Source organism: Nipponia nippon, unplaced genomic scaffold (genome assembly GCF_047370975.1).
Source record: "Nipponia nippon isolate SJK-2023a ecotype South Korea unplaced genomic scaffold, ASM4737097v1 scaffold_5, whole genome shotgun sequence".
Taxonomy (NCBI): Eukaryota; Metazoa; Chordata; class Aves; order Pelecaniformes; family Threskiornithidae; genus Nipponia; species Nipponia nippon.
This window is the reverse complement of record NW_028262369.1, coordinates 48747115-48758224: the sequence shown is the minus strand read 5'-3', so window position 1 is coordinate 48758224 and position 11110 is coordinate 48747115.

Sequence of the window (11110 nt, the reverse complement as noted above, 5' to 3'; positions counted from 1 at the left end):
AAAATTGTGAGTTAGGAGTTGTCTGTGGGAGGCAAAAAAAAGAAAAAAAAAAGGAAGGAAAGAAAAAGCAGATAGGCATGAGAAGTAAAAAACAAAGGAAAACTAAACAACATCTAAAAGAAATATAACTTTAACTGTCAACCTTGAAAGTCGTTTCTATTTTACATTCTGCACATTCTTTTGAATTTTCTTTCAATATGAAAAAGTGTTCTTCATTGGTGTTTATTTGAAAAAGAAATTCTGACACGCAAAGATGTCACTTAGAGATCTCTGCCAGCTCTGCTGCGCTCCCTTGCTGGGGATGGGTTACATGGAAAATGTCCTTTATACACTTCAGTCTTGCTTCTGCTCTTCCCCCTCCTCTTCCCAACCTGTGGAAGAAGCCTCAACTCTTCCAGCTGCACTGAACCAAAGTCAAATATCTCTGTGTTACAGGGGAGTGGAATGGAAACAGAAATTTGGAAGGGGCACAAGAACAAAACTAAAAAACCTGAACTGTTGTATTTAATACTCCTCTTCATCTTTCAAATTCTCACTTAACACTACAGCAGGTCCTTAGCGCGCCTTTAATTCAGGGTGAGACAGAGGGAAACCTGCTTGTGCCACCTTCAGAAAACTGCTGAGCTGAGCTGCTGGGGAGCTCCCAGCCATGCTGCGGCCGGTGCGAGAGGACACGCCATCGCCAGCCCAAAGCCACCCGCAACCCTGGCCACTACTCTCCTGGCTTTTTGCAGTCAAACCTGGAGCTTCTCAGAGGAAAGGTGGGAGGGAGTACTCAGAGCAAAGCCAAACATGGGAGGGCAGCGGTGGAGGCAGCAGCAAGCTGCCTGCTCGGGGCTGGCCCCTGGCAGGGTTGTTTGCCCCTCGGGGAACGTTTCGGGGCAGGTTGAGGGCAAGCCGTGGGAAAGGAAAGCCCCAGGCAGCCTCAGTGCGACTTTCCTGTGCCCCCTCTCCCTGCCAGCCTATATAGGTTTTCTGCCTGTCTTAGTAATGACTCCACATGACTAATGTCAAGGAGACAGGGTACTTTCCACAAACTCCTTCCTAAAACAGGCGATTAAGGACTTGGCCTGTGTGGGGAGACCTATTAACCTCGATGACATATGCCTTCCTCTGTACCCTGCCCTGGAGTGACACCAGAGAAGAGCAAATGACTGTCCCTGCACCAGCCCCTTTCCTCTCTCCCTTAAATGATTGGTCCATTTAAGCCGTGCGTGCAAGAGCCCCTGATGATCCAGCTGTTCCTCTGAGCCTGACCAAACCCTGAAGTCACCCTGAAATGTAGCAACACCAGCGTGACAAATACATACTGCCAGCTGGAAACAGGGATTGTTTATGGACAGAGAGCCTGCTTCTCCCTGGTCACTCCTGCAGGCTGGTTTAAAAGCCCCGTTTTGACCCCAAAACAGCATTGGCCGGCGGCTCCAACCCTGCAGCCCCAGACGCTAAGCTCCCCACTTGTTACACTCCTGGCTTTGACCGCAAAAAAACCCCTAAGCAATCCTCATTTTAAAGAATGCAAATGAGACTTCCTGTGACATCCCATGTAGTGCAGAGGCAGCAAAGGGTCTGAAAAGAAGTATATTAAAAAAAACAAAACAAAACAAGAAAATATTGCAAGAAGAAAAGAAGATCTACCAACAGCAATTTCAGCAACTTTTTTTTTAACCTGCAAAACAAAACTTTTTTTTGTTCAAACAAAAAATTATCATTGCTACTACAAATAGAGCTAGGGGGAGAAAATGTCAATCCCAGTACCCAAAATTTGCCAGTTACTTAGATGAATACTGGGTTAAAATGGGAAGGATCATACAGGGCAGGGATCATACAGGATCAATAAGGGGCTGGAGTTGAATACTTCCAGACATTAAACGGGCATTTCACTTGATGGAGGTGGAGTCCAGCTAGTATTATATTTATTTTATATTAATTATTTTATATCATATTGTACTATGTTAAGCACAGATACCGTAGCTTATGTGACTCAAGGACTGCGGCCAGGGGCTGTAAATCTGCCTTTCCATTGTGTTATCTGTAAATATACTGCTTGGTGCATGGCAGGGAGAGAGCCCCAGTGCTGCAGCACTGTGCCGGGATCCCAGTGATGCTGCAAGCCCTGTGCAGGGCTGGAGGAGCCCTGGGGGGAGTTGGCAAGTGGTGGCATGTCATTCCTCAGTTCCCACCGGCCTCAGCCAGGCTTGGGAGCTGCGAAAGCACTGTTTAAATTAAGGCTTTCTTTTTATTTGCAAGAATATTTATGGCTGCATCTCAACTGTATTTTCCCTACAGACCCCAGCAGTTTTTGTTCAGCCAGTGTTTAACCATGTTACCTTCAGTTAAAAAACAGACTCAGGCTATGTCCAGCAGACCAGAGGATGCAATCACTGCTACGTTTGGGCTCATTTTCTTCCTCATTTCTCAGCACTTCTCAAAAGTAGCCTCAGCTCTCGGAATATGATTTTGCAACAAATGTGTTTATTGACAGGGTGCCCACTGTATGCTGGTCTTGTCCTTCCTTTTCTTTCCTTTCTCTCTCCTAACAGCCTGTTAGGAAGGGATAGAAACAAATCCAGTGCAGAACCAGCTACACTCCATATGGAGGACCAGCATGTGATTCTTGCCTGCCTTTTCTCTCTCGCTTCCCTTCCCTGGTTTCTTTAAAAGACAAGGCTTCGCACTAGCAATGTCACAGCTCGAAATACACACAGTTTATCTTTAGCCTTTGAATTTCCATTGTGTTGTAATGTATGGGTGCAGGCATTTTACTCTTTGCCAATTTTTAAATATGAAACATCTGTGAAGATGATTAAAGCAGAATGGAAAATTCATGTGCTCGGCTGCTGTGCAGTCCTAACCTCATTTCCCCTGCCTAAGCCTGACCCTGGGGACCTGTGGTAATTTCACAGCTCAGGCATAGACTGGGACTTGCAGACTTACCACCTGCATATTCAGAGGGGAGCTTTCCATTAGCTTGCTTGACGCTCTGTGACGACCTTCATTAGGATGTTTGTCCAAGACCCTCTTGCTCAGACACTGGACTGTGCTTCACAGCCTGTCCCTGGGGAGCTGCTTTTCAAAGTCTCAGCAGTCATAGAAGCCTGTGCATTTTTCATCATCAAATACAGCACCACCCAAAATAAGTAGAAAGTTTGCTTTAACACTGGAGTAAGTTTTCCAAGTCCTGACCAGCTTGTTTTCAGTGATGACAAAGGTTGGCCCATCTTTATTTTGTGTCAGAGCCTTTCTTTATGTGTGTTTGTTTCTGGGAAGACTGGCGTGTTTCCAGTTGCCACAGCTTTCCAAGGATATGAGAGAGGCTTAAGAAGCACAGAAAAGCCCGAGTGGAGTTTCCACCCCAGTCTGCAGGAGTAGAGAAAGATTGATTCATTTGAATTTCAGATCTATCTGTTACACCGTGCTGTCCTCGTTTCCCTCAAACTGAGTGGTTGGGGGGGGAACAAAATCAATGGGCCAAACTGGAAAAAATTGGCTGCCATTGGGAAAATGGCAGCAGGCAACAGTGGCAAGATGCCTTGTCGGGGCAGCCCACAGGTACTGGCCAGTCCTACACCTCAGGGCCGTCGGCTCTGCGGCTGGCATGGAGCCAGAGCGGGGACCACAGCGGTGAGTCCCGCAGCAGGAACGCCTGGCATTAGGCGCCAAGGAAGCGATCGGACCGCACTGGCACCCTGTCCTGGCAGCCAGCGCAGGCAGCTGCCGGGGCTGCTCCTGCTGACGCAGGCTGAAACACCTGCATGGCTTGGTGTGCGTTGCCTTCTGGTACCTGCAACCACCCCGTGCCCAAAGTACTCTTCTAAAATTTGGGCAAGCTGCAGTGAAATCTCTGATGTTGGGTAGCTGCTGCAAACGCCTCTCTCTGAATCAGACTTCATTTGCTCTAAGGCCTAAACATTCCTAGAAGCGCACAACTCTGCGCCTGATAGTGAAAACATATTGCTTTGATTAGGCTGTGCTGAGGGTGCAGACCAGGACCCACAGAGGCTCAGTGGGAAGCTTGCCGCTCCAGACATGTGCTTCAGACCCCACCATGGGACCGACAGCCACTGGGTGGTCCACCCACACAAGCATTGAACCGGGCTCTGAAACAGGGGGGTAAGGTGGGAGTGGTAGTCTGACAAGAAGCACTTTTTGCACCAGTGTTGGCCAAAGGCCCCAGCTAGTGTTAGGAGGAGAGCAGTAGTTATCAGAAAAGCCCTGAGTGTTTCCTGCTGCAGTTCTTTTCCAAAACACAGTTCTTTACCCGAGTACAACAGACAAATTCTCAGCTTAGCAAACTCTCCTTCCTTAAATACTGCTTGCAGTCTCCCTGGGGCACAGCTTTCTCCCAGGTGTTTGAGAGATTCTTCTGATTTTGCCTTATGCTGTCAGTGAAGCAGCAGAGCTTCCGAGATTGGCAGGTGGGCTGAGCCCTGCAAGAAGGACCGTGATGCCCATGCGGTGCAGCTGCCTGCAGCGCAGGGGGAGATTCCTCTGGGGCCTTGGAGGGAGCCCAGGCACATGAGCTTCCCCCAGAGCACAGCTGCTGGAGAGATGCCTGTGCTTGAGCTGGGGATTACAGGCTGTGCCAAATTCATGATGTTCCTATCTATGTTTTTCCCTCAGCAAAGCACACTCGCTGTTAAAGACTTGTGTCTTGTGTGTTGTTTGCCTTCAGTTTCTATTCGCTATATTTTACTTGGTCTCTGGCTGCCGGGTTGGTGAGCAGTGTGATCCAAATAGTGACTGATTTCAGGGGTGGGTGAAGCATAATAAATGGGACCTTAGATGGAAGGTTTCCCTGTGTGTGGTTGATGCTGTGGCCAGTGATTAGAGCCTTAACCCAGCAAAGCCAGCAGCTCCTGGAAGAAGGCTGGAGGCAGCTCCAGGCCATGAGGTGATGGGCAGCGTGCCCTCGTCTGAGAAGAGCTGTGGGAATGGGAGGAGTGGGAAGAGGGGCCGAGTCCAATTCCCACCTGACATCCACAGCAGGCTTTTATAATTCTGGGGGACCTACTGACACGGACGGATGTTTTGTGTTTGAAATGTTCCATTGCACAACAGATGCTTCTGGCTTTTGTTTTCCAAAAGCTGTGATTCCTTATTTTGTGTTCAGAGCTTTTGGTCTGATATCAAAGAGCATTTCTTCTGATGCACAGTATCAGCACTGCTCCTGCATCATGCCATGGAGCCAGGGCAGGTCCAGGGCTGCAGGCACCTCCCCACCAGCAGGAGGGCTGGCCCAGGGTTTTGTCTGGCTCCCCAGCCACACTGACCTCACCTCCTTGCCACGTTGCTAGGCATGAGAAGGGCTAAGGCAGAGGCTGGCTGTCGGGTCAGGCTGTGTGTTGAGTGAAAGATGGCAAAGTCATCCTGTGTTTGTGGTAAGCTCCCAAGAATGCAGGGGAAGGGGACAGTGGTGCGTGCTGCCTTTTTGCATCAAGTGAAGTGTCTCCCTGCTGCAACATGAGCAAGGTGGGCATGCTCTGCCTGGCCTGCCTTCCACCTGCTGGCAGTTGAATACATCACAAAATTTGCAAGGTGTAGCATATGCGAATGGTGAAAAGGGAGAGGGGAGAGCATTACACTGGCTTTTGACAAACTGCATTTATTTGTAACTGGGAACATGCTGTTGCAAGACTCCCAACTTCATGCAATTCACCAGTTCCCTGTGTTTTCTCCCTCCACGTCATTTCTTTTCACTAGTGCCAGCTGTGAGTGTCAGGCAGGCCAGCTCACAAAACAGGGCTGCACTTCTGAGCTCACTCCTCTGGTCCTGCACTTATCATCTCTCCCAGTAGCCTCCTTTGTTTTCCATCTCTGCATTGTCATCTCAGAGTTAATGTTCACTTTCTCTTGGTCTCCCTTAACCAGTAGCCACATAGGATGGTGTTGTCATACGTAAACACCACACATGACATGTCCTCTTCCCTTCTCTTCCTTTCCCTGTGCCAACTTTCCTCTGCTTTCCCTCCCAAACGTTTTTCCATTTTGTATTTTCCATTTGTGAGCATTTTAGCATCATAAAAGCTAAATCTGCCACTGGTGCTCCGCTGAAGGTAACCACTCTCCTCTGATACAGCTGATAGAGCTACCATGATGAGCTTGTGTGAGGCATAGGTGGTCCTATACCATAGTGTTTCCCAGCAGGGATCTCACCAAGTGGTGGGAAATTCCATGTTCTCTATTGCATATGCAGGCAGATCAGAGTGGCAGCTTCTGTGAACCCAGCGTTTGCTGGTTGTCAGCCCTTGTGCTGGTATAGTGAAGTTGTCTCTGACACACGCTAATGTTTTGTTTCTTTGGGAGGTGTTCCTCCTGCTTCTCCCAAACTGTTACGCAGCATGCATTTTGCTAGGTCACACACTCACCTTGGGCAGTGTGTCCAGGCTGCTGTGATTACTGTTCTAGGTAGAAGTGAAGGTACAACAAAACCAAGATGAAAGGTTTTCTGTGCTAATATGTTCAGGACAAGCAGCAGGGGTGCAGGCTCTGCCTCGTCCATGCTGCTGTAGGCTTTACTCCTCTAAATAGTGTGAGAAGCAAGCCTTGCTTTGTACCTGCTTCTAAGTCTGCACTGAGCATGTAGGGTCCCATGTAGTGCCCACTGGGTGACATGCCTAGTGGTGTCACCCAAAGCAAACTGCAAGAACAGCAGCCCTGCATCTCCTCTCCATAGGAGACCGGATCACTACCACTAATGCAATGACTGCTGTGAAGACTGGGTCTATCCCTCCTGGGTCAGCCCTCTCAGAGCCACTGGGCCAGGCTCTCTGCAGAATCGTCTCCGTTCATCACTGAGACTCCTCCATGACCACAGACACTAGGGTTTCTTTTTCTTCCCTGCAAGTCCAAAGGTAAAACAGAGAGATGTTTGAGAGGATCCCATCTCATCTCAAGCATCCTCACCAGTTTCCCTCTAGGCTTAAACCAAGGAAGTGTCCTAGCAGGTCTCTGGGTTTTCTACTTGCTCCTTCAGTTTGCTCCCCTCACAGCAATCATAAACGTGGCCTAAATGCTAGAAGCTGACTCTCCTCTTGCACCATTTGAGGAGAGATTTCCCAAAGTCCTTCTTGTGATACTTGCAGATGTTAGCTGAGAGCTGAAGTGTGGTGTTAAACATGCCTGCTGGTCTGGAGCTGAAAAGCAGCAAGCTATGCTTGGCTGCTCCGGAGCTGAAATATTTCAGGACTGAATAAGCATCTTAGAACCTGGGGCTTTTCATCAGAATTTATTCAGGAAAATTTTTCAAAAACTTCTGGACTCCTGTGGTATCATGTGAATTGTTCCAGAATCACATTGTACACAGGTACACAGTCAGTTGGATTTCTGTGCAAGAGCCTTCTTGGGCTTCCTTGTATGGTTCTTGGCTGCTCTGTGCATGTTTTTGAATGCTGGGGTTAAGAATTAGTGATTGACAATTTGGAAACTTATCTGAAAATTAGACTTGCTTCTGATATCCTTGAAAAATCTAAAAGAGTAAAATAAGAGTAATCTGAGGAACACTAGAAAATCTTGGCTATAGTGTCTTCTCTAGAATTGTTTTTTCCCATCTGAGTTTAGAACCACGTTTTTCCTGGTATGTGATGAAATTATTCCTTGCATGTTGTGACAGACTGAATACCCTCCAGCTGTGATGGTTTTACTAACAGCCTCTAGTCTGTAAAGCCTTCCTCCAGAGTAACAGCATTTTGCCATCATCTTCCCTTCCCCTGCCAGCTTTGGTCTGATTCTCCCTGTTCTGCTTCCTGCTGAGTACAGCAGCCGCGCAGCTATGCAGGAGCCAAAATGGGAGCTTTGGAAGGGACTTTGCCATAGATTCGAGTTTGAGGGGGCTTGGGTGAGTCTGTCCTAGGCTGAGCCCATGAAACGATGCCAGCTTTCCCTGGGAGCTGTTTCCCTCCCCCCATACTTATTTCCCCCTCAGCAGCCCTTAGCAAGAGGGTGTGCTAAGTTGGAGCTGGGCACTATCCACAAATATCCCCCAGCAGCAAGATAAAAGATGTATTTGAGGAAGAGGCTGTAACTCTGACTAGTTTCCATTCAGTAGGAAGAACAAAAAGCAATTGCCTTGGTTTACGCCCACTCTGTTCTCCTAGTTCTTTCCTGTGAAGATGTACGTGTCAGACACAATCTGATGGTGGAGTTATATTTAGCCACTTTCTTTTCTTGTTCTCTAATTAACTCTTCTGTTTCCTTCAACGGCAATGCCTGTAAACACTAACTGTTAAAGCAGCCAATTTGCAAGCTATCAGAAACCATAACAGGAAGAAATCTCGCCAAAGGAAGCAGCACAAAGGCAGTGGCAGCATCATGTGGTTTGGATACTACTATATTGCGACAAGGCTTGAGTGTCTTCATCAGCCTAATGAAAGAGAGTAAAATACAGAGAAACCATAGAGCAATATTAACTATCTTTGAATGTGTTCTCAGCCTTTTCCAGGGTTGCCAGGGTTGGGCCAGGGACGCAGGTCCAAACTTGGTGATATACCTCATAGGGAGACCTGCTCCAGGCCCTCATAAGTGCTTGCTCAGAGCTAAGGGTGTTGGGGCCATCTAAGCTGTCGGTGCTCTTTGAGGAGGGCTGCACGGATTAACAGTTTAGGTCTCATGTCGCAAATGCTACTTTGTGAAGGGATTGAGAGTCTCCATCACAGACCCCTTGCTCAAGTCCTGCATTCAAACCAAAATACGAGCAGGGGACTCCAGATAGGGAGATACTTCTCTGTCTGAAACCCTGTAGTAAATGGTGATTTGTCTAGTCCAAAAGGCTACAGAGTCCTTCCTGATTCCTCAGCCTTTATCACTTGGGTTGGAAGAGGCAGTGCAACCTCACTCTCTGCTCTGCTTCCTCTTGCTGCAGAAGCTGGAGAGCTGTAGCGTGAGACTGTGAGCGTTAGCAGAAACAGTGTGAACAGGACAGAGGGAAAAAGTTCTAATTATGGCACAAGGTCTTCTAAAGAGGCCAAACAGAGAAGTGGTTGGTTTCATGTTTGCGCTCTCCTCACCCAGTGAGTACCAGTGGTCTTGGTTTAGCTAGAAAATCACAGTGGTTCTGTACCAGCCTTGGAAAGTCTGTTTGACTCAATTATTTTGCAGACAGATGGGTGAGTTAGTTTTCAAAGTCTCAGTAAAGCTGTCCTGGAAAGCTGGTGCTTGTTCTCGCCTTCAGCTGTAGGCATTGTGTGCACCAGGGAGGTCCTCTGCCCCCTCACCTCATCCCATGGCAGGAGCACCGGTACTTGCATGGTACCTGAAAAGAATTTATCTAACCTGCTTTTAAAGACTCCAAAGAGGTCCTCTGTTCTAGGGCTCCACTGTCCTTAAAAATATGGTGTTTCTCCTCAGTCTTCCATGGGCTCCCAGGTTAAGCCTCTGGCCTCTTTCGTATCGACCATGGGCGCAGAGAACAGGTTATTCCTTTCTCTTTGCATCAGTCCTTTACAGACCTAAAATCAGACCAGAGGACAACAGGACTCTTGGGAGACGTTTTCTACACCTCCAAATATCCCAGTTTTTGTTTGGATTATGTGTGACTGATTCACGCCCTTTCTGGAATGGGGATATTTGGGACTAGACACAGCCCTCCCGCATGTGTCTTCAAGCTTTCACATACAGTGTGATGTCTGTCTTTTCCAGTGAGTGTCATCTTCAGCCTGGTCCCAGTGCACTGTAGCCCCCAGATGCTTTTCTCCCAAACTGTTTGTTCCTTATTGCATTTCTATTGCAGATCATTCCTGCTTAGGCAGAGTATAAACTTGCGTGTTCTTCTTTCTGAGTGGCATCTCATTTTTTCAGGTCCTCTCTCCAGATGTCCAGATCACTTGAACTTCACCCTACCCTTCCATAACACTCCTGGTTTTGTGTCCAGACTTGAAAGCCTCCACTTGTTCTTCTATACCCAGCCCCTCAATAGCAAAGTAATTTCAATCAGTCACAGGGTCTCACTGTAGGAAAGCATTCACCTTGGCTCCAGCGGGACATAAGCTAGGCTCATGTGAACCTCATGAGGTTCAACAAGGCCAAGCGCAGGGTCCTGCACCTGGGTCAGGGTAATCCCCGGTATCAGTACAGGCTGGGGGATGAAGGGATTGAGAGCAGCCCCATGGAGAAGGACTTGGGGGTGCTGGTGGATGAAAAGCTGAACATTAGCCAGCAACGTCCGCTCGCAGCCCAGAAGGCCAGCCGTATCCTGGGCTGCATCAAGAGAAGTGTGGCCAGCAGGTCGAGGGAGGTGATTCTGCCCCTCTGCTCTGCTCTGGTGAGCCCCCACCTGGAGTGCTGCGTCCAGCTCTGGGGCCCTCAGCACAGGAAGGACAGGGACCTGTTGGAGCGGGTCCAGAGGAGGGCCACAAAAATGATCAGAGGGCTGGAACACCTCTGTTATGAGGAAAGGCTGAGAGAGCTGGGGTTGTTCAGCCTGGAGTAAGAGAAGGCTGCAGGGAGACCTTATTGCAGCTTTTCAATATTTAAAGGGGGCCTATAAGAAAGATGGGGACAGACTTTTTAGTAGTGCTTGTAGCGATAGGATAAGGGGTAATGGTTTTAAACTGAAAGAACGTAGATTCAGACTAGATATAAGGAGTAAATTTTTTACGATGAGGGTGGTGAAACACCAGCAACAGGTTGCTGAGAGAGGTGGTAGATGCCCCATCCCTGGGAACATTCAAGGCCAGGCTGGATGAGGCTCTGAGCAACCTGATCTAGTTGAAGATGTCCCTGCTCATTGCAGGGGGGTTGGACTAGATGGTCTTTAAAGGTCCCTTCCAACCCAAACCATTCTATGATTCTATGATATCAGCTTGGCCCATATTAATTACTGGAGCTGCGGGGATTTCTGTTAGCAGAATGGTCAGGTTATTGGTTTAGATGGATTTACTTCAGTTACGAATTGTGCCATCTTTTTTTTTCCTTTTTTTTTTTTCTTCTCTTTCACATGCTGTCTGTGTAGCAGCAGAACCTGGCTCCTCTGCGCAAAATCCAGACGCTCCTGGCGTGGGACAAGTCTGGAGCAATGTCTCTTCTAGTGATGTGGGGGGTTTTGTAGAGGAGGATGGGATCTGGTTTTCATGCGAAATCACCGAGCTCTTGGGCATGCCGCAGAGTGTGTGGA